The sequence below is a fragment of the Asterias amurensis genome, chromosome 1 (genome assembly GCF_032118995.1).
Source record: "Asterias amurensis chromosome 1, ASM3211899v1".
In the NCBI taxonomy this organism is placed as follows: Eukaryota; Metazoa; Echinodermata; class Asteroidea; order Forcipulatida; family Asteriidae; genus Asterias; species Asterias amurensis.
The window spans coordinates 2,907,954-2,926,845 of NC_092648.1; the positions used below are offsets into that span (position 1 = coordinate 2,907,954).

Sequence of the window (18,892 nt, forward strand, 5' to 3'; positions counted from 1 at the left end):
GACATTTTTAATTTTAGGCCTATGGTTTCGATGAGCTGTGCGCATACTTTAATTTAAAAATAAATGTATTAATAAGGTTGTTTAGTTAGGGTTCTGAATCGTTGTTACATAAACACTTCAATCTTTTATTTAACAACTGTAAAGGCAGCAAGGGCCAGTAGCAGATTCTCCCATTATAATTTTTTTAATATTAATTCGAAACTGAAAAATAAAGTGGTGGCGCTGTTGCTAAATTACAGCTGCTCATTTTTTGCATGGGACTGATGCGGACGCGCACGTCCCATTCAAACACACACAGTAAAATACAACAAGCACAGTTTGTGTAGCAGAATTCAAGATGGCGTATGTTTATGTATTTTGTTGTGGGTATTTTTGGCAACAATTCACAGTCGTCTCTTCTCTACCAAGTCGCCTTTGTTAGGCAGGTAAGTTAAACTAATGGCTTACACAACAAAGGGACAGTGTTTGTGGGTATAAAAGGGCGGAACAATCGCTTGTGTTTCGGCAAACCGGAAGAATTCCATTCATTCCAAAGCGCAGTCGGGTCAGGCGGCCGGCAGGCCGGTCGTTTGAATGATAAATAATGTCACTGTCAGTCGTGTGTCACTGAATGAATGGGAACTGAATGGAAACTGACACACACAGTGCATTTTGTGTGATACTCTTTTCAACGGTCTTCTCTTTCAGCAATGTTGTGACTGGTTTTCACATTGTTAAATGTTAGGCATTTGCTTTTTTCGTCTTCCTGTGCTGTGGTCCGGGTGCATTCTGCATGCTGGGTGCTTTAAATTCACTATGCTACCATACAACAAATCACAACTACTGTGTTACTACTGTTGTTACATGTAGTGTGCCCTTTATATTACAAATTCTTGTTTTGTACACAGACCAGCCCAGGTTTGACTCCTTGTCTTCATTACTACACTGAGTCCCACCTGGGCTCGTGATAACAGAATTATTGACCAGTCAGTGTTAAAACTGTTAGTTAATTGACAGAATATTAATAATGGCGACTTCAATTTTAAAACTACCACTTACTTTCACATCCTTGTTTGCAGTTTTTTATTTTATATTAAGCACTTATTTCACGGTTATTATAAAGTCATGTGCCATCTTTTTCAAGGGGCATACGTATTTATTTTTAACACGCGTTGCCATCTGCAACTTGACACTAGAACTTCAGGTCAGGCCTCTGGATGGCGCATGGAAGTGTGAGTGTCAATTTTCAAATGGCGACACATATTCAATGATGATCACGATATTCAAAATATAAACAAATTTTCCCCACAAGATATATTGTTCTCCTTATAATATTCCAAGGGCCAAATATTATTGTTCGATCTATGTAATTTTAATATTGACATTACAATACATGGCAGCACTCGATTTAACAAATAAAATTAGTACTGTATCAAGTTTTGAAGTTGGGATGAGTTTTCGACATTGCCCTTAGTGATTCGTTTTGCAAATTTTGCAATAATTATACTTTGCTCGTCAATTGAATTATGATTTTAAATCGAGCCCCGAAAGTTTCCTAGTGTACTAAAATAATGTAAGAGTTCTGATTTAATCAAAATCATGTTAAATAAACCAAAAGGGAAATGTACTGGGTGCATTCATTTTATGTGAAGAAAGACAATTTATTAGAACATCATTCTGAACCTGTGACCTTATGATGAATGTGCGGTGTGCTTTACCAACTGAACTAAGTCTATAACAAACAGCCCTATTTTGGAGGTCTATTTGTTTGGTTAATTTCTTTGTTCGTGGTGTTGGGGGCGGGGGCAGACAGTTGGAAGTCATACAAGCTGGCACAATTTAATTGAAAATGTCAACATCATTGGTCTTAGCAAAGTGTGTAATGTTGCTGTACATACACAACACTTAAAAAATATGTTTCAAAATTGCTTGCACTCCTGCAGTCATCGAGAATGAACTCCATTTACATATTACAATTTAAAGCACAGATGAGGTACAGACCCTGATAATCAGAGGCAACAGGCAATTGCCTTAATCCATGCTCCACCTGAATGGCCTTGATGCCCCTAGGATTATTCTTGTTTTGTTGTTTTTTCTCCGCCATGGAGTATCCTTTACTGAGAATTATTTTTAGAATTTCATATTTGACTTTGACAGACTACATACGTACATGTAGGTCACTTTCAATCTGCAAAGGGCAGTTAAAACACTCTTTAAAATATTTTAGTCTCTAGGGGAAACTGAAGCCAGGACCAGGGCTCAATTTCATAGAACTTCTTTTAAAGCAGAAAATAGTTCTTGTAAATTTTCTGCTGAGCAAAAATGAGCAGGATACCAGTCTAAACTGTTTATTGGTATTTTTGCTGAAAACTTCATTCTAGTGAGCAGGACTTTAGCACAACTTTGTTGTGCTTACATGTAGCTACTTTGTGTGCTTATAATATAGCTGTATGGAATCAGGCCCAGGTCAACTGAGGTCATGGTCTCTGTGGGCTCTGTATAATGCCAGGCATGTCATATGGATACACACACAGTGTATTTTAATATAAACTACATCACTGACTATTCCTGTTTCAAGATTAAAGAATGGCAGAAATGTTCAGTCAGCAGTGATTCAACGAACAAATTTCCTGTCAATGTGTTTCTAGTTTCAGCCTTCCTCCGCAGTAGTACGGATGGGTGACCAATTGTTATTCACTGAAGGTGTTTCTGAATTAGTTATTAGGAGTACTCCGATAGTGAAACAATATCGTAATAGTATTTCCATCTGGATCTACACGCATAGCGATATTTAGTAACCTCAGAGATAAAAAATGTATCCTTAATTGAAACACAAGACCGTGGTCAGATTTGCGAGTATGAAGAATTCAGACAGTGACTTTGTAAAAGGTAGACGCGTTTCAATCCTTGCTTGGGAGTTTGATCTTGAATATGCCAGAGGGCTTGCCGGGATGAAATTGATATCACCACATGTGTTCTCGTCAGTCAGTGCACATTATAAGCAGTTGACCTTCTGAAGACTCGTCCAATGCAGGGCAGTGGACTAAAATACTACAGGCCTTGCATGGGCCCACTTTCGCAGTGTGGCTTAAAGACAGTGGACACTATTGGTAATTGTCAAAGACCAGTCTTCTCACTTAGTGTATAAATATCAACTGTATGCATAAAACAACAAACCTGTGAAAATTTGAGCTCGATTGGTCGTCTGAGTTGCGAGATAACTATGAAAGAAAAAACACACCCTTGTCACACAAAGTTGTGTGCTTTTAGATGCTTGATTTCGAGACCTCAAATTCTAAACTAGAGGTCTCGAAATCAAATTCGTGGAAAATTACTTTTTTCTTGAAAACTATGTCACTTTAGAGGGAGCCGTTTCTCACATTGTTTTATACTATCAACCTCTCTCCATTACTCGTTACCAAGTGACGTTTTATGCTGATGATTATTTGCAGTAATTACCAATAGGGTCCACTGGCTTTAGGCAGGAAACTTTGCTTAACCATTTCCTGCTAAGCAAAACTTACACGGAAACGAGAGAGTCTGTGCATGGTCTGTGGAATTGGTGTTATTGCTGGTAACCCTACTCTTAGCTGGAGGCAAAATTTTGCAGAGCAGCTTTAAAAGCAAGAAACTTTGCTTTTACTATTTCCTGCTAAGCAAAACCAAGCAGGAAACATGACAGTTTGTGGAAGGTTATTTTTGGTTGGCAACCTTACTCTTGGCTAGGCAAAATAATGTCTGCTTAAAAGCAGTTCTGGGCCCTAGTCTTTTCTTTTACCCTACAGTACGCTCAAATCATAATTTACTCAGTTTCAAAGACTATTTTTATGGTGCAACATTGGTGATTAATGAGGGCCTTGGTGCCTCTTGAAATGTTCCATTAGAAATTTAAAATTTCTTCATAAATGTGTCCTTCACCAAGGAGAAAACAAAAAATAAAGCATAGTTTTTACATCAGAACTTTCAAATGTTTAAACGGTAGTTTATTATTCAAACCCTCGTTGGTAGTGTAAATTTATAGATGTGGATTGTTTTTTTTTTCTAGTGTGCTTTCAATTCATGCAAGCAAGCGGAAGCACTTTATTTAAACACGGAGAGATTTCCATAATTCCAATTAAACCATTGACTCAAAGCACCGGTACCTACATAAGTTACTGGTACAGCGGACTTCCACAGTACCTGGCTTTTCTAGGCTAGCATTGGGTATGGTTTTTTCTGTTTTTACAAAGCCTGATATTATTTGGAAACCCCATGGTTTGTGTTGTGGACTTAGTCTCCACAGCAGTATCTTGTGGGTAGAGCCAGTTGAGTAGGAGAGTGCACTGATAACTGCGACAACATACTGTACATTGTTACCATTGGATACTTGGATATAACCTTAACAAGCTTTGACAATGTTCGTGTACTCAATAATTTATCCAGGGTGGGGGGGGGAGGGGGCGTCTTTTCACATGTCTATACCATTGTTGTTGTTGTTTACTTGAAAGTGACATTGCATACCCAACTGCTTTTCTATTGTTGTGACATTCAGATCTTCACACTTCGTTCAAGTATTTAGTCGTTCAAATTCCTCAAGCCGCAAGTGCTTTTAAAGTGCTTGCTAATTGTTTGTAAACAAACCAATTCGGAATAAAGTTCCAACAAAGTTCAAGGGCGGCACTGTACTATTTGAACTTTGTCACAGACTTGTTCTGATTGGAAATCAGTGCTGTCATCTTTCATAACTTTCTGTGTCAACTCTTAAATTCTAACCAATATTGTACAATTGTTTTGTACATTGTTTTGCACATGCATAGTTCATTGTAAGCATGCAACACCAGCCACAAAGTGAAACAATTTCTAGTTTCCTTCAGAGAAACCTCTTTCTTAGAGTGCCACATTTCAGCAAATACTTTTATCAGACCACTCCAGATATAATCAATGTCCACTTCCTGTGATAAAATTAGGTTTTTTTTAGGTACATTTCTGAGAAACTACATTTAAAGAGGATGTAAGCCAAGCCATGCATCCTAAAAGCTGCGTGCTTCATTGATGTGCGCATTTAGACGTGGGTACGATCTGCCCTAAAAGATTGCTGCTTTCATAGCAACAACGGGGTTATTCCATACAGTCAATTTAATGTACCAAACTTGCCATCTAGTTTGTTGTTTTTAAAAACCATTCAATGTAATTAGTGGTAATGCTCTCATGCTTAGACCCTGAGCAGAGTAATTTTCCCTAAGCCATTCATTGATGAGTTCAAAACACTTTGTCAAAACATGAGGCAATTACATTTTGCATTATATTAAAATGCCACTGGCTAAATGCCATTTATAACACTGCGGAGCCCTAATAATTTCAATTATTCACTACAAAGTAAGGCATTAGATGTGGAAAAACCTCCACACATATAATTAGGGTAATAAGCTCCCAATTACAATGTTTACTTCTTTATGTTGGCCCCTATCTGATCCGACTAAAGCCCGGTTCATACTTCATGCGAATGCGAATTTGACGTGAATTTGACGTCACAACCCTCCTTTCGCAGCAATATTCGCAAGTGGGTCGAGCGGGGGGCAACTGCTGCGAATTATTCGTTGCGAGTTTATGACGTCAACATTCGCTTCGCATTCGCATTCACAGGAAGTATGAAGCAGGCTTTACACGTGTACAAGTACCAAGAGGGTAGAGCACCTACATGATTATGGCAAGCCTCAAAATAACACATGGCACCCACAACCATTGCCCCTCGCCTCTGCTGTTGTGCCCTTTGAATACAAAGTTCCAATACAAATTTATATTTTCCTCATGAAGTGCCCCCTTACCAGAAAAGAAAATTGCTATAGTTTGCTATAGTATGCAAACAAAATTGAATGAATTTGTGCCCCGCAACCGCAATACAAAATTACAAAAGTTAAAGGAAACATTGCTGTGATGGTGCCATTATGGAGGCAATAGACCTATCCACTAAGCTCAGCCCCATTGCGTATTGACCAATCACAACACAACGAAGGTCCGACAAATAAGGTCTGACATGCGTGTACGTCACTTGGCGCACGCGGCAGAGTTGTGTCGTGGGCAGAGCCTACTGGATTGGTCTATTGCTTCCGTTGCCCCCATGGAAGTCAGAGCTGAATGCTTCGTTTTTGAAAACAGTTAGGGCACCAGGGCATTTTATCCTTGGTAAAGGGCTCCCTAATGAGGAAAATGTAAATTTCTACTGTCGGAGCATTTCAAGGGCACCAAGGCAAAGGCAATGAATGACCAGGGGGCATGGAGGCAATTGCTTTCGTTGCCACCGATTCCCATAGACTGTTCAATGCGTGGTTGCAGGGATTCGTTCCCTCTTAGTAACATAAGTCGATTACAATGTGTGAAGAAATGATATGCATGGCCGGCCTTTCAAAAACTGGGCTTTGTAATTCTCCCCTTGAGGCCATTGCAAATTTAACGCAAGAGTTACTCTTTTCGGAACGCTTCCTAATTGTGAATGTACGGCTCATTGGAGATTTTTGTCAAATGTTAGCGATACTGTCTGTTACTGTAGATTTGAATCCAACCCAAACGATTTGCCTGTGGATTTGTTTTTGCATAAATCGGGAAAAATACTGTACCATACAGCGCTTTTATACACATCGGTGTGAGGATAAAAACCAAATTAAATCATTATCCCTGATGCACAAATTAACAAAATCTATTAAATCGTTGGTATCTCCTACTAAGAATTGGAACTGCCTCAGATTGCATCAGGTTTAGCTTGGTGGTCTAGTGGTACTGTAGGACATCTGTTCGAGCAATGCAAATGTTGTGGGTTCGAGTCTCACCCGAGTGATTGGCGGAGACACCATCATATACGTAATACAAATTTCCCTTTGAGTGGTGGTACTGATAACGAAGCAATGGTTTCACAGCTTTCCCCTGAAGACGATCAGAGCATTTAAAAACAGATTGCCTTCACGATGCCATTGCCAATTTATACGGATTCTCTTTAACAACATAAACAAAATAAAGTAACCTTGCTCTTGAAGATAACAATCCAAGGCCTGTGTAACAGTGTGGAAGTGACTGAACGTGAGTTAGAAGATCAATACGATAAGGATTTTCAACTTGTATCACCATAGTGTAGTTAAGACCTATCATAATCCGCTTTGCGTCTCTGTCCTTGGGCTCGTACAACCATAGAGTAAGATGTTTGTAATCTAAAGGGAAAGCCTGCGGTAATTCAACCCTACTACACATGTATGGCTGGAAACGGCCTCAATTCTCAGAAATCAACCGATTTACAGTATGGGTATGATCAGACAGCGTACTAAGTTAGACCCGAATCGGTTTAACTTCTACGAGCAGCAGGGGGTGGTCGTAAAACAAAACAAAACTTGCGTTCAGACAGCTCAGAGTTAAACCCGATCCGGTTTATCTTTGGTTTTAAGAGGTCAAAGCAAACGCGACCCTGTTACTCTAACATCCTGTTTATTGGTCTGTTCATTGGCCTGTCCACACACAGTGTTAAAAGATAAACCCGAAGCGGTCTAAAGATAAACCCCCTCCCTGGATGGTTTATCTTTTGTGGGTTTAACTCGATTCGGACTAACTTAAAAACTGTTCAGACACACAGAGTTGAACTCGATCGGGTATGAGCCATGAGTTAAACCAACTTAAGTACTGTGTCTGAATGCCCTCTATGAGTTTCAAATGTACTTAAGGACCCCCACTGCCCCAATCCTTCAAAATCAACTGGACATGCCTACTGCCTCAATCCTCTCCAAAATCATTTGCTGTAAGTTGTGTGAGGATCCATTCTTCAGAATACTTGCCCTCCTTCCTTTGTGCTTTACCACGATGAAACAATGTGAATACCATATTCTAACTGAGAACAAAGCACCAGGCCTGATTATGCACTCGAGTTAATGTACCCAGCACATTTTCAAATGTGAACTTAAGTGCATATTGTACCATACATAGTACAACAGTAGTTGGCCTGTACTATACAAAGGAAATGACAAATTGGACGCAGAACCCACATGATGTTACAATGGATTCCTTCATCGTGATGAACCACATTGTATCAGAGTTCTCTCCTGTGCCATCCTCAAGAGTCTGGGTCATTTACTTCACATTCCCATCGTACGAAACACAAATTAAATGTTAAACTATATCCCCATGAACTTCAAACTTTATCATCTGCCAGAGTGAGTGTTCTCTGCTGACATGTTGGATGTTGTCCATGTTCTTCCTGCCTGCGGTATTTAGTCAGTTTATGTTGCACCAGGGTTCTTGTAGGATAAAAGAGTTTAGCGTAGTTTGTGTTTCAACAGCTTTCTTGAGGAGTGTGTGTGTGTACAAAGTGCTTGAAATCTGGAACTTGTGTGCCATGTTGAAAGTGCTTGAAATCTGGAACTTGTGTGCCATGTTGTGAGTATGTTTTGGGGTTGTCTGGTTGTTTTGAAGTTACCGCATCGAGTAAGTATGTGTGCTATGTAAAATATAACTGATCTGCTAAAATACTGACATAGTGCATGGTATGCATGCCTACATGTAGTGAAATGTGTACTATACAAAACAGGCTATACACCATTAAGTACAAAGTACCATAGTCGTCTTGATTCAGGGCCAAGTAGTGACGTACAATGTATGTTTGTAAATCTCTCCGGCATTACTTAGTGTCCTTGTTTCTCAGTAATTATAATCTAACAGGAGATATTTTGAGTTTGCCTCGTATCTGTGGGTGTTTTATCAATTAGGGACTGGGAAATTTAGAAGGAAACTAAACTATTGTACAGTACGTTATGCTCACTGCAATGTACGATGTACCGTTTCATTGTACACAAAACGCCATTTGCTTATCTGTGATCAGGATATTACTATGACTAATCTTCCCTTTTAGAAATCACTGTCAATCTACATAGTATAAGTGACGTTCCTTGGACACAATTCTCTTTCTAGATTTTATTCTAGCGTTTTCGAAGATTCAAAAGATACGTGGTTCATACAGTAGGGACACTCTGGTCTTTGCCCTAAAGTTGGCACACTGTAACGCCGTCACTGGACGTTAGGCCTGTATGCTTCATTTTTGAGGGGGTAAGGGCACCAAGGCATGTTCTTCTTGGTAAAGGGCACCCTATGAGGAAATTGTAAATTTCTACTGGAGTGTTTCAAGGGCACCAGTGGGCATAGAGGCGATCGCCTTCATTGCCTCAAGGAAATATCAGGCCCGAGAGTGCATTGTCAAGACTGCAACTTGTCATTTTGAATTTCCAAGTCTCGACTTGAATTGACAACCAAGCCATCAAGGCCTCCGCATCTGTTGCAGACGTCAAAATTATGGAACAAAGCACAGATTTTGCCACAATTTTCCTAAAGTACATTCACTTTAACCCCTTCACATTCTATCCAATTTCAACAGAGAGAATGTTAACACTCTGCATGCACTGTGCATAAATCATCTACCATCAAAACTGTCACATTAGCACAGTGGTTAAAAATACCCTCTTTCAAGTGTTAATGTTGACGGTACTTAGTATACTAGTAGATTATTTGAGCATGCGCACCTCAGCCCAAGACTGCACATTGTGTGTACACATCGAACCACTCAAATCTTGTGCACTGATTGTATGACTATCAGATATCAGGTCTCAGCAGTGACCCATCCTAATAAGGGAAGGCATAGCACAGCAGACAGAAATAGCATGGTGCTTTAGACTCAATGCCTGTGCAAGCAGTTATCGTTTCAGACATGAACTTTTTATAAATCATGGAGGCATCGCTGCTGCTTTGTTGTTTATTTTAATCACGTCAATTTATTTAGAGAAAAGGTACATGATTAATTTGGGTACTTATTTTAAATGCTTTAGTTTATAGGAAGCTATCTGTTTATTTAAAAAGAAAAAAAGTAAATAAAAAGCTAAAACAAAGCTCAAACATTCAAAACACTTTCAAATGAAATCACAGTTTATCAAGAAATTCTTTGATAAGCTTTAAATGTTCACGAACCAAGTATACAAGCCACAATGATAATCAGTGTTTATTAGAAGTTTAATAGTCATTGTATCAAAGTTCCTTGAACTTATACTACCCCTATTTATTATTGGGCCTTTAAAGCATTTCTGAAACCATCTCAACTCCTTAGGAGTATGCAGCACCGGCAGCCAAGGGGGCACACAGGTTGCTAATCTCTAACCTTGCACGTACTCATTTACTCCTGGGTGATGAGAAGCAATTATAGTTTTAAGTGTCTTGTCAAAGACCACAAGTGTCAGACTGGGATTCGAACCTACCCCCTGATGACACAGCCATTAGAACTCAAATTTGACGTCCTACATGTAAATCGCTCGACAACGACGCGCCATTTTCAAAACATTAAAGAGTTGAACAGGAACCTTTCTCTGCAAACAATATGTTATTGTCCTTAAACTCTTCTGTTTAGCAATTAATAAAGAAGCGAGTCCCATCTTGTCTATGTGTAGCATTCCCTTTGTACTGAAACATCAAATAGACAAAGCCACAGAATTCAAATGTAGCATTTATACATAAAAACAAATCCAGAAAACTGTAATTTTGACAGTCACCATTGCCAGCATAACACGAATAACAGCAGAATTATTCATGTGGAATAATTAACCATGTGGTCCACCATTTCAGCGTTGGGAACTGGTTCCCAAAACCACATAAAATTTGATGCAACAGCAATTTGATGCAACAGCAATTTGATGCAACAGCATACAATGAGACTACAAAGACCCTTCTTTGGCCAACTGAACGATTCAAAATTTCAGTCTGCTTTGAAAAATTGCGATGCAAGTGCTCTGTTTGCATTGGGTAAAGATTTTAAAAGGTTCAAGTGTATAAATCGTATAAATTGTAACAACGTACGCACGGCTTTGAGAGGTTTTGTTTGTCAGTGGTACTTGGTACTTGGTGCATCATTTAGGTTTGTTTGAATAGCATTTGAGTGACATTCTTGCGGTATTGGGTTGTTTATCTTCTTGTACATTGCTTTTTATTTTATTGAAGGTACACATGTTCTGCATGTTTAAACATGACATTTAGTACAGATTTACTGTTAGACATTCTTTGCACGGTTGGACTATATAGTTATTACAGAATCGCGTGTGGAATACAGAAAAAAACTGATGACTTCTGTGTCCCATATCCATTAAAGACAGTGGACACTATTGGTAATTGTCAAAGAATAGTCATCACATTTGGTGTATCTCAACACATGCATAAAATAACAAACCTGTGAAAAATTGAGCTCCATTGGTTGTCAAAGTTGCGAGATAATAATGAAAGAAAACACCCCTGTCACACGAAGTTGTGCACTTTTAGATGCTTGATTTCGAGACCTCATATTCTAAATCTGAGGTCTCAAAATCAAATTCATGGAAAATTGCTTCTTCCTCAAAAACTATGTCACTTCAGAGGAAGCCGTTTCTCACAATGTACTATCAACCTCTCCCATTACTCGTCACCAAGTAATGTTTTATGCTAATAATTATTTTGAGTAATTACCAATAGTGTCCACTGCCTTTAAAGATGAGTTGAAAAGGGTGCAGACATGCTCTGGGCTCAAATTTGGGGAGAAAAGCCACAATTAACAAGACCAGAATCAAAACGAGAAGAGACTAGAATCAAAATGAGAACACTGTTTTACCATCTAAACCTTTCCATTTGAACAAAACTCAAAGAGAAGATTTATCTCATACGGTTTTATGGGTGATACTTGGCAGAATTGAAAGATATTTTTGAGACTCAACTCAACATTTGAACATCATTCTTTTGAGACACAAAGATGTTAATTTGGAAAAAAAAAAAAACAAGAGCACCAGACTTGTCCTGTCTTGAGTTTACTGGCCCTACATTGAAACCACTGGCCTGGGGCCAGTGGTCCAGTGTAAAATTCTAGCCCTGATCAGGCCTGGAATTTCACGGAGGCCATTGCTTCCGTTGCCCTGGTCTTGGTCTTCCCTTCCAAATTTTCCCATAGACTTTTTCGAATGGAAACTTGTGCCCTTTTCAAAATGAAAATGGCCTTGCCCTCTCAAAGATGAAATACCAGGCCTGCCTGATGCAACATGTATGTTATTGCCCTTAATCTATGGATGCAAGCGGGAAATACCCATTTATCTTCAAGCAAACTTGGCGCACAGCTTGACTTAGCGCACTATGTGGAGTTAGAACAGCGTATTAGAACAGGGTGTGATATGGGACGTGCAATCTCGGTTTGATGACCCTCGTTTTGCCATGGCTCGTCTGATCAGAATCAGGGTTCAAGTTGGCTTGATTGATGAGTGTGATTAATGTGGGTCGGATACTTGATTCTCAAAAGGGCAAGGTATTATTATTTTTTTCTTTAGAAAGGGCCTCTCTTGGGGCTGGATTTTGCTTAGCCTATACACACAAAAAAACTACACAAATTTAACAGAAAGAATCATTCACACATGTAGAAGAAAAATGTTAACAGTGTCTCTGTGGATTGTGGGAAAGCTTTGAATAAAATCCAGTGGTTAAAGCACTATGAAATTGTCTCAAGGCTTGATTTTACAAAGAACTAATCTTTAAAGATGAGCTGTCAGTAGTACCGTAATGGTTCGTGTTGTGCCAACCTAAGCACTTTGTGAAAAAAAAACACATTTTACATTGGTACCGTTTTTGAGAGGGCAAGCGAGGGGCATTTTCTCCTTGGTAAAAGGCATCGTATGAGGAAATTGTGAATTTCTTCTGTCGGAGCATTTTTAGGGCACCAAGGCATTTTCTCCCCAGTAAAGGGAACCCTACATGTATGAGGGGATTGTAAATTTCTACTGGGGCATTTCAAGGGCACCGGGGCATTTCAAGGGCACCAAGGCATTGACGAGGGGACATGGAGGCAATCGCCTTTGTTGCCTCTGTGAAGTATCAGGCTTGATATATACTTCAACACAATAAATTCATCATCACTTTCAGGGGTCCGTTCAGTCCAACCCTAATAAGTACCCTCTTCATTATCATACTCTCTTGAAATAAAAGTATTAAATTTTCATTTGCTGAGTAATGCAAAACGTCCATTAGACTTTTTTAATAAATCCCGATTTGACCTTTCTCCATGTTCTCATGGTAAAGTCATTCGATATTCCTCAAGAATCAGATATCTGTTCATTCAATCAACTCTGAAATTAATTTCTGGATATTGCACTGTGAAAAAGTAGAGCATGGCGGATTATTTACACAGTCTGACAATTCATTCTTGGAAAAAAGTGTTCAGTTTTTTTTTTTATACTGTACTTTTTTCTGTCCTCATCGTCAAGTTTTGACTGCAAATTTGCCTTGATGCCCTTTGAAAATCCTTCTAATTGCCTTGATGCCCTGTCTTTCCCAAAAAGCCAAAAAGTTAAAGGCAAACCCTGATAGTGTTCTTTAATACCATTATTTGACAATTTGTAACATTTTGTAAATGTTTACATATGAGTTGTACTTCCAATTTTTGTTTGCTTTGCCGGCAAAAATTTGCGTATAAATTCAGAAAGTTTACTGACTGATACACTATACAAATTCACCTAAAAATGTACAGAAGTGTGTAGGCTTAGCGCATTCATTTTTTTTATAGCATATTTCTGTCACTACCGGTAAGTAAAATTGCAACCTTTAGCCAAGCTGTAAAATTCATGGTATGCATTCATCATACAGGGCCCTCGATGCCTTGCCAGCATTACCCAGGCCTATCTAGAGAGTAGTTAGCACACAACGTAATTCTCCAGGCTCTACAGCACCTTTCTGAATACTATAAAAAATATGCATTTTACATTGCTCCTGGCTTCATTTCACTGACTTCCTCTCGGAATAATTTTGTTGGTTGTGTCGTGAATCAGAAATAAGTGTTTTTAAAGGCACTGCATACTATTGGTAATTACTCAAAACAATTGTTAGCATAAAAACTTACTTGATAACGAGCAATGGAGAGATTTTGATGGTAAAAAACATTGTGAGAAACGGCTCCCTCTGAAGTAACGTAGTTTTTGAGAAAGAAGTTATTTCTCACTAAAATACTTGAATTGAAGTTGAGACCTCAGTCTGAGGTCTCGAATTCAAGCATCTGAAAGCACACAACTTGTGCGACAAGGGTGTTTTCCTTCCATTATTCTCTCGCAACTACATACGACAACCAAATTGAGTTCAAATTTGCACAGGTTTTTGTTATTGTATGCATATGTTGAGATACACTATGTGAAAAGAATTACCAAAGGTGTCCAGTGCCTTTAACGCCAGGTAGGGGGACGTGTAGTAACACTCATGATTTCAAAGAGCTGTGGGATTCTTATTTAACGCGAGGCTTCGTTTATGACCGGCGCGTATTTTCCGATTAATTTATGTTTTACAACCTTGTCAAAAGTGCATGCTCGGTATTTCTATAACAGCCTGTGTGTGCTGGATCGGCCGGTGTTGGTTTATTGAAAATGAATTCATGAAATAACTCTTAAGGTTATGAAAATATATACTGGAATGCGAGTGGTGTATAAATAATTATGTGAATTGTGTTGGCTTTAAGAGACGCATGGCTGAGAGGTGTTGATTTGGGTTCTGGTGGCGCTTGATGAGTTGGAGTCAGCTGTTCACATTATGCACCCAGGATTTAATCATCTTCACATACATGTACTTTATAAGATTATGTGAGTATCTTAATGAGTTTTAAGTCTCCTTTCTTAAATCTTAAGGAGCTTGCGTATCTGGGAAAGATTCCCTAGCTTGAGTAGGTCTCCTGTGTACAGTTAGTTACACGTGTATATGTACTTGTTGCTTTCTATCACGGAAGTACCAGGCTATGCAGAGAAGACTTTCTCAAGATGAGAAAAGAGATTTTCTAGCTTGGTTATTATTATTAAGCATTAAGCAAATAAAACTATTTGGTTTTGTAAAGTTAGTTTTTCTTTTTGCATTCCATCACGAAAGTGCCAGGCTATGCATAGAAGACTTTCTCAAGATATATGTGAACAGATATTCTCTAGCTTGGGTAAAGGGTTCCATATAGTTAGCTATTCTCATTGCATTCTATCACGGAAGCACCAGGTTAGGTTTTTCTGAAGATTCCTAGGCTGCCTGCGTACTAACATGCTAGGAATGTTGGACTGTTGCCATCCTGCTATAAACTATCCACCCCCCCCCCCCCCCCGATTTTCAAAATCAACAAATCCGGACCCTACTCCTCGGGAGAAATAATTAAAGGAGGGGTGTAGGAATGAGGACAGTGCCTCTGGTCAGCCCAGTACAGTGACTCCATTTCCAACTAGCCCATGATTCATCCAGGAATGACCGACTTGGATTTCTTGAAGTTCAAACTCCATCCTCGGCTGAGGTTTTTGGGGGGGAAATGCAAGTGAAGCTTTAAGAGCAAGACTTGATGATGTTGCCTGGCAATTATTCAGCGTGACCTTGGAGAATTTTTCAGGAATGATGTAGCTTGAGTCATACTACCGCAAACAGACTTACTGCAATGACGATGATGTGAAATTAAATTAGTATCAGTGAAGACATTGACAGAATACACTGCACATTATTATATTATAAACGTAGCATTGTGTGTTTGTATTCAGTTTTATCAAGCTTGTTTTGCTTTCTGTTAGTGTTAATGTTTTGAAAACTTCATTATTAAATAAGCATTGTCATAAATTTTATACTTTTATCTACAGTTTTTGTTTAAAAAGCTTTGTAGTGCTGTTTATTTAATCTGACAAAAGAAATAATTCTTGCATTTGGGGTTAAAACAATGTGCACCATTGTTTGTTTTACTTTCTGTTTTACTTGCTGTTAGTGTTAATGTTTTGAAAACCACAATATAAAGTGAGCATTGTCATAAATTCTATACATTTATCTACAGTTTTTGTTTAAATGCTTTGTAGTGCTGTTTATTTTATCTGACAAAAGAAATAACTCTTGCCTTGCATTTGGAGTTAAAACAATGTGAACCAGTGTCCAATGGCTCGAAATTTACAGTACACTACACTGCAGGCCTGAGGCTAGTGTTTTTAGCATCGGACCAGGAAACTTTCAACCAGAAAAGTCTGGCAGGATTGTGTTTTTAAATTATAACACTAAACCTCATCTTTTATTTAAAACATAATTATGTTCACAGGCCTGTATGTTTTGTTTTTGAAAGGGGATGGGCACCAAGGCACTTTCTCCTTGGTAAAGGGCACCCTATGAAGAAATTGTAAAATTCTACTGAGAGCATTTCAAGGGCACCAAGGCAATGACCAGGGGGCATGGAGGCAATCGGCCTTCGTTGCCTCCGTGAAGTATCAGGCCTGTGTTCAAATGTTGACTTTGCGTTTAATAAATATTTGTCAATTCTGTTGAGTAAGAAAGTGTACTACACATAAGATTAAATTATAACAGTTGAAGCGAAGTATTTTTTTTTCTCATTTTGATTCCAGTCTCGTCACAAATTTTCTAGTGAAATAAAAGTTTTAAAATCAAGAAAAACACTACGTAGAAATCATTCTGAAGACGTGAACAGCGTGCTTCAGCCAAACATACAAAATGTGGGTCCAGAATGTCCCACAGTTTTGACAAAACGTGGGGAGAGCCCTAGTAGGCTACATGTGTAGCAGCAATTTGTAACCTCGCGTAAATGTGTTCACTCTGAATCAAGGTGAACATTCATGTAGTGCTGAAGGCCAAGGAAAGCCACACGTGTAGACGGCCTGTCTTCTTGACGTAGTTCCAGCCCTTAAAATATTACATGTATGGGGTGTGATTAATTGCCCCATGGTCATGTGTACTGAGCACATTGTCAGGACTCTTAATGAGTAGTGCAACATGTTTCTAAAGCTGGTGTGTAAATCAAAGTTGAATGTCACCATCTGATGTTAAATACGCTTGCTTGTGTACAGGTGTATACGGTCATTCAACTAGCAGTACAGGGAAAAGGCACAATGTACATCTCTAATTGCCAACACTAGGTGTGATTTACATGATCTTTATAGTTTGTCTTGGATGTCAGAATCTGTTGCCGTCAATCTCTCGCCCCGGTTTTTTAAAACCCGGTCGGTTTTTTTTTTCTTTCCCGGAGGCAACTTCATCCCTACTCCTCCTAGACGTGACGTTGGTTGGCCTTCCCTGTCTGCATTCTTCACTGGTTTAATCCTCATCATCTTTGTTCCTTCGGAGCGTGTTGGAATCACTTATTTTTTGGGAACGCTTGTAACGATCTTGGCGATGCAGATGCTGTTAGAAACCAACAGGGATCTGGAGTTGAAGTAGATGACTCGCTCGGCTGTTAGAAAGCAGTGCGTCTAGGGAACAGAGTAAACCAGACACTAGAAACATGTACAAATGTAGTTAATGTAGCGTGGCAGACTACAATACAAACTGAAGACTCGTCTGGATTATACATTTGTGTACATTCCAAAATCGGATAAAAAACACAACAAGATTTGGTGACTTTCTCCTCGGATTTCATGACCTGAGCTGATCAAAAACACAACAAGGTTTGGTGACTTTCTCCTCGGATTTCACGACCTGAGCTGATGGAATTATTGAAGATAAATGAAGTCTGCTTTCATATCAGTGTCCGTTATCGTTGACTGAAAGGATTTATATTGAAGTCACATCAGGATTACAGGGGCACAACGTATGGTGAGTGGTCAATCATGTGTCAAGGAAGGAATAAGTTGTATTTTCAGCGATCCGGTTCTAGGAAGGAATAATTTCAGACGGATCAAGAGTCTCCTCCCGAGGAAATGAAGTGGATTTTTGTTCTGGATCAATTACTGAAGCCAAGCTGAGAAGGAAATAACTGGCAGACAGTGAAGTAATGTAGCTTTCATTACCCTCTTGAAGCGTCAGACTATTTACATACAGTTTGTCTGTTTGGAGATTCTGAAATGGCTGAGGTGGACAGTGGAGAAACTTCCGCGCATTACTTTGGAATTGATGTGGAATAACTTGCTATACAGTATATTACACATGACACTTGGATCCCAGAAGTTTGTTTCTGCCGAAGGCTCATCGTTATTCTATTGAATTTTGTTGTTGGATTTTGTCTTTGACAGAATCTCATTGTTTACTTGATGCTTATTTCCTCTCTGTTTTTCATTGCATGTATACACAGTCTTAGTCTTTCCCTGGGGGCAATTGCTTCCATGCCCTTGGTCATTGCCTCCGCGTCCGGTCATTGCCTCCATGCCCCTGGTCATTGCCTCCATGACCAGGCTGGTCATTGCCTCAATGCCCCTGGTCATTGCCTCCGTGCCCGGTCATTGCCTCCATGCCCACTTGTCATTGCCTCCATGCCCACTTGTCATTTCCTCTACATGTATGCCCCTGGTCATTGCCTCAATGCCCCTTGTCATTGCCTATCCTACATGTATGCCCACTTGTCATTGCCTCCATGCCCCTGGTCATTGCCTCAATGACACTGGTCGTTGCCTCTATGCCCCTGGCCATTGCCTCCTTTCCCCCTCAGTCGTTGCCTCCATGCCCCCTCGTCATCACTTCCATGCCCTGGTTCTTGCCTCCTTGCCCCCCCCCCCCCCGATCATTGCCTCATTGCCCCTAGTAATTGCCTCCATGCTCCTGGTCATTGCTTCCATGCCCAGGCTGGTCAGTTGCCTCAATGCCCCCTGGTCATTGCTTTGGTGATGCAAGACTTTAGTCAGAATTGTTTAAATTGTAAACAAACATAAAAGACAGATAAAAACAGGGTGTCCACATTTAAAACAGGTTGTCCAAAAGGCACCCAGCCACCCCTCTGGCTAACACTACATGCTGTGATGGCCACTGATGTTTAATGCAGAAACAAGATATTTACAAGCAACTCAAGGTTTGGCTTTCACTGCCAATAGACAGTTGGTTCTTTTAGGGTCATTCCCCCTTGTACTCAACAGCCTGCTTCATGCGTAATTCGCTCTGTGAAATGTGACGTCAAACGGGAGATTTGCAATGAAAGAAGTAGAAGAAATAA

At 39.5% G+C, this 18,892-nt stretch overlaps 1 protein-coding gene across 3 annotated transcripts in view; it reads left to right on the forward strand.

Moving 5' to 3' along the window:
• Positions 1-305: 305 nt before the first annotated feature.
• LOC139942292 (uncharacterized) overlaps positions 306-18,892 on the forward strand; it is a 44,816-nt gene continuing 26,229 nt past the window's right edge. Inside the window, exon 1 of one of the 3 annotated variants that reach the window (XM_071939108.1) lies at positions 306-425. The gene's annotated coding sequence lies outside the window, so the exon portion shown is untranslated. Of the gene's footprint in view, positions 426-17,194; positions 17,566-17,789; positions 17,916-18,892 lie in introns of those variants that run through there. The other 2 variants (XM_071939117.1, XM_071939125.1) reach the window with 2 other exon arrangements.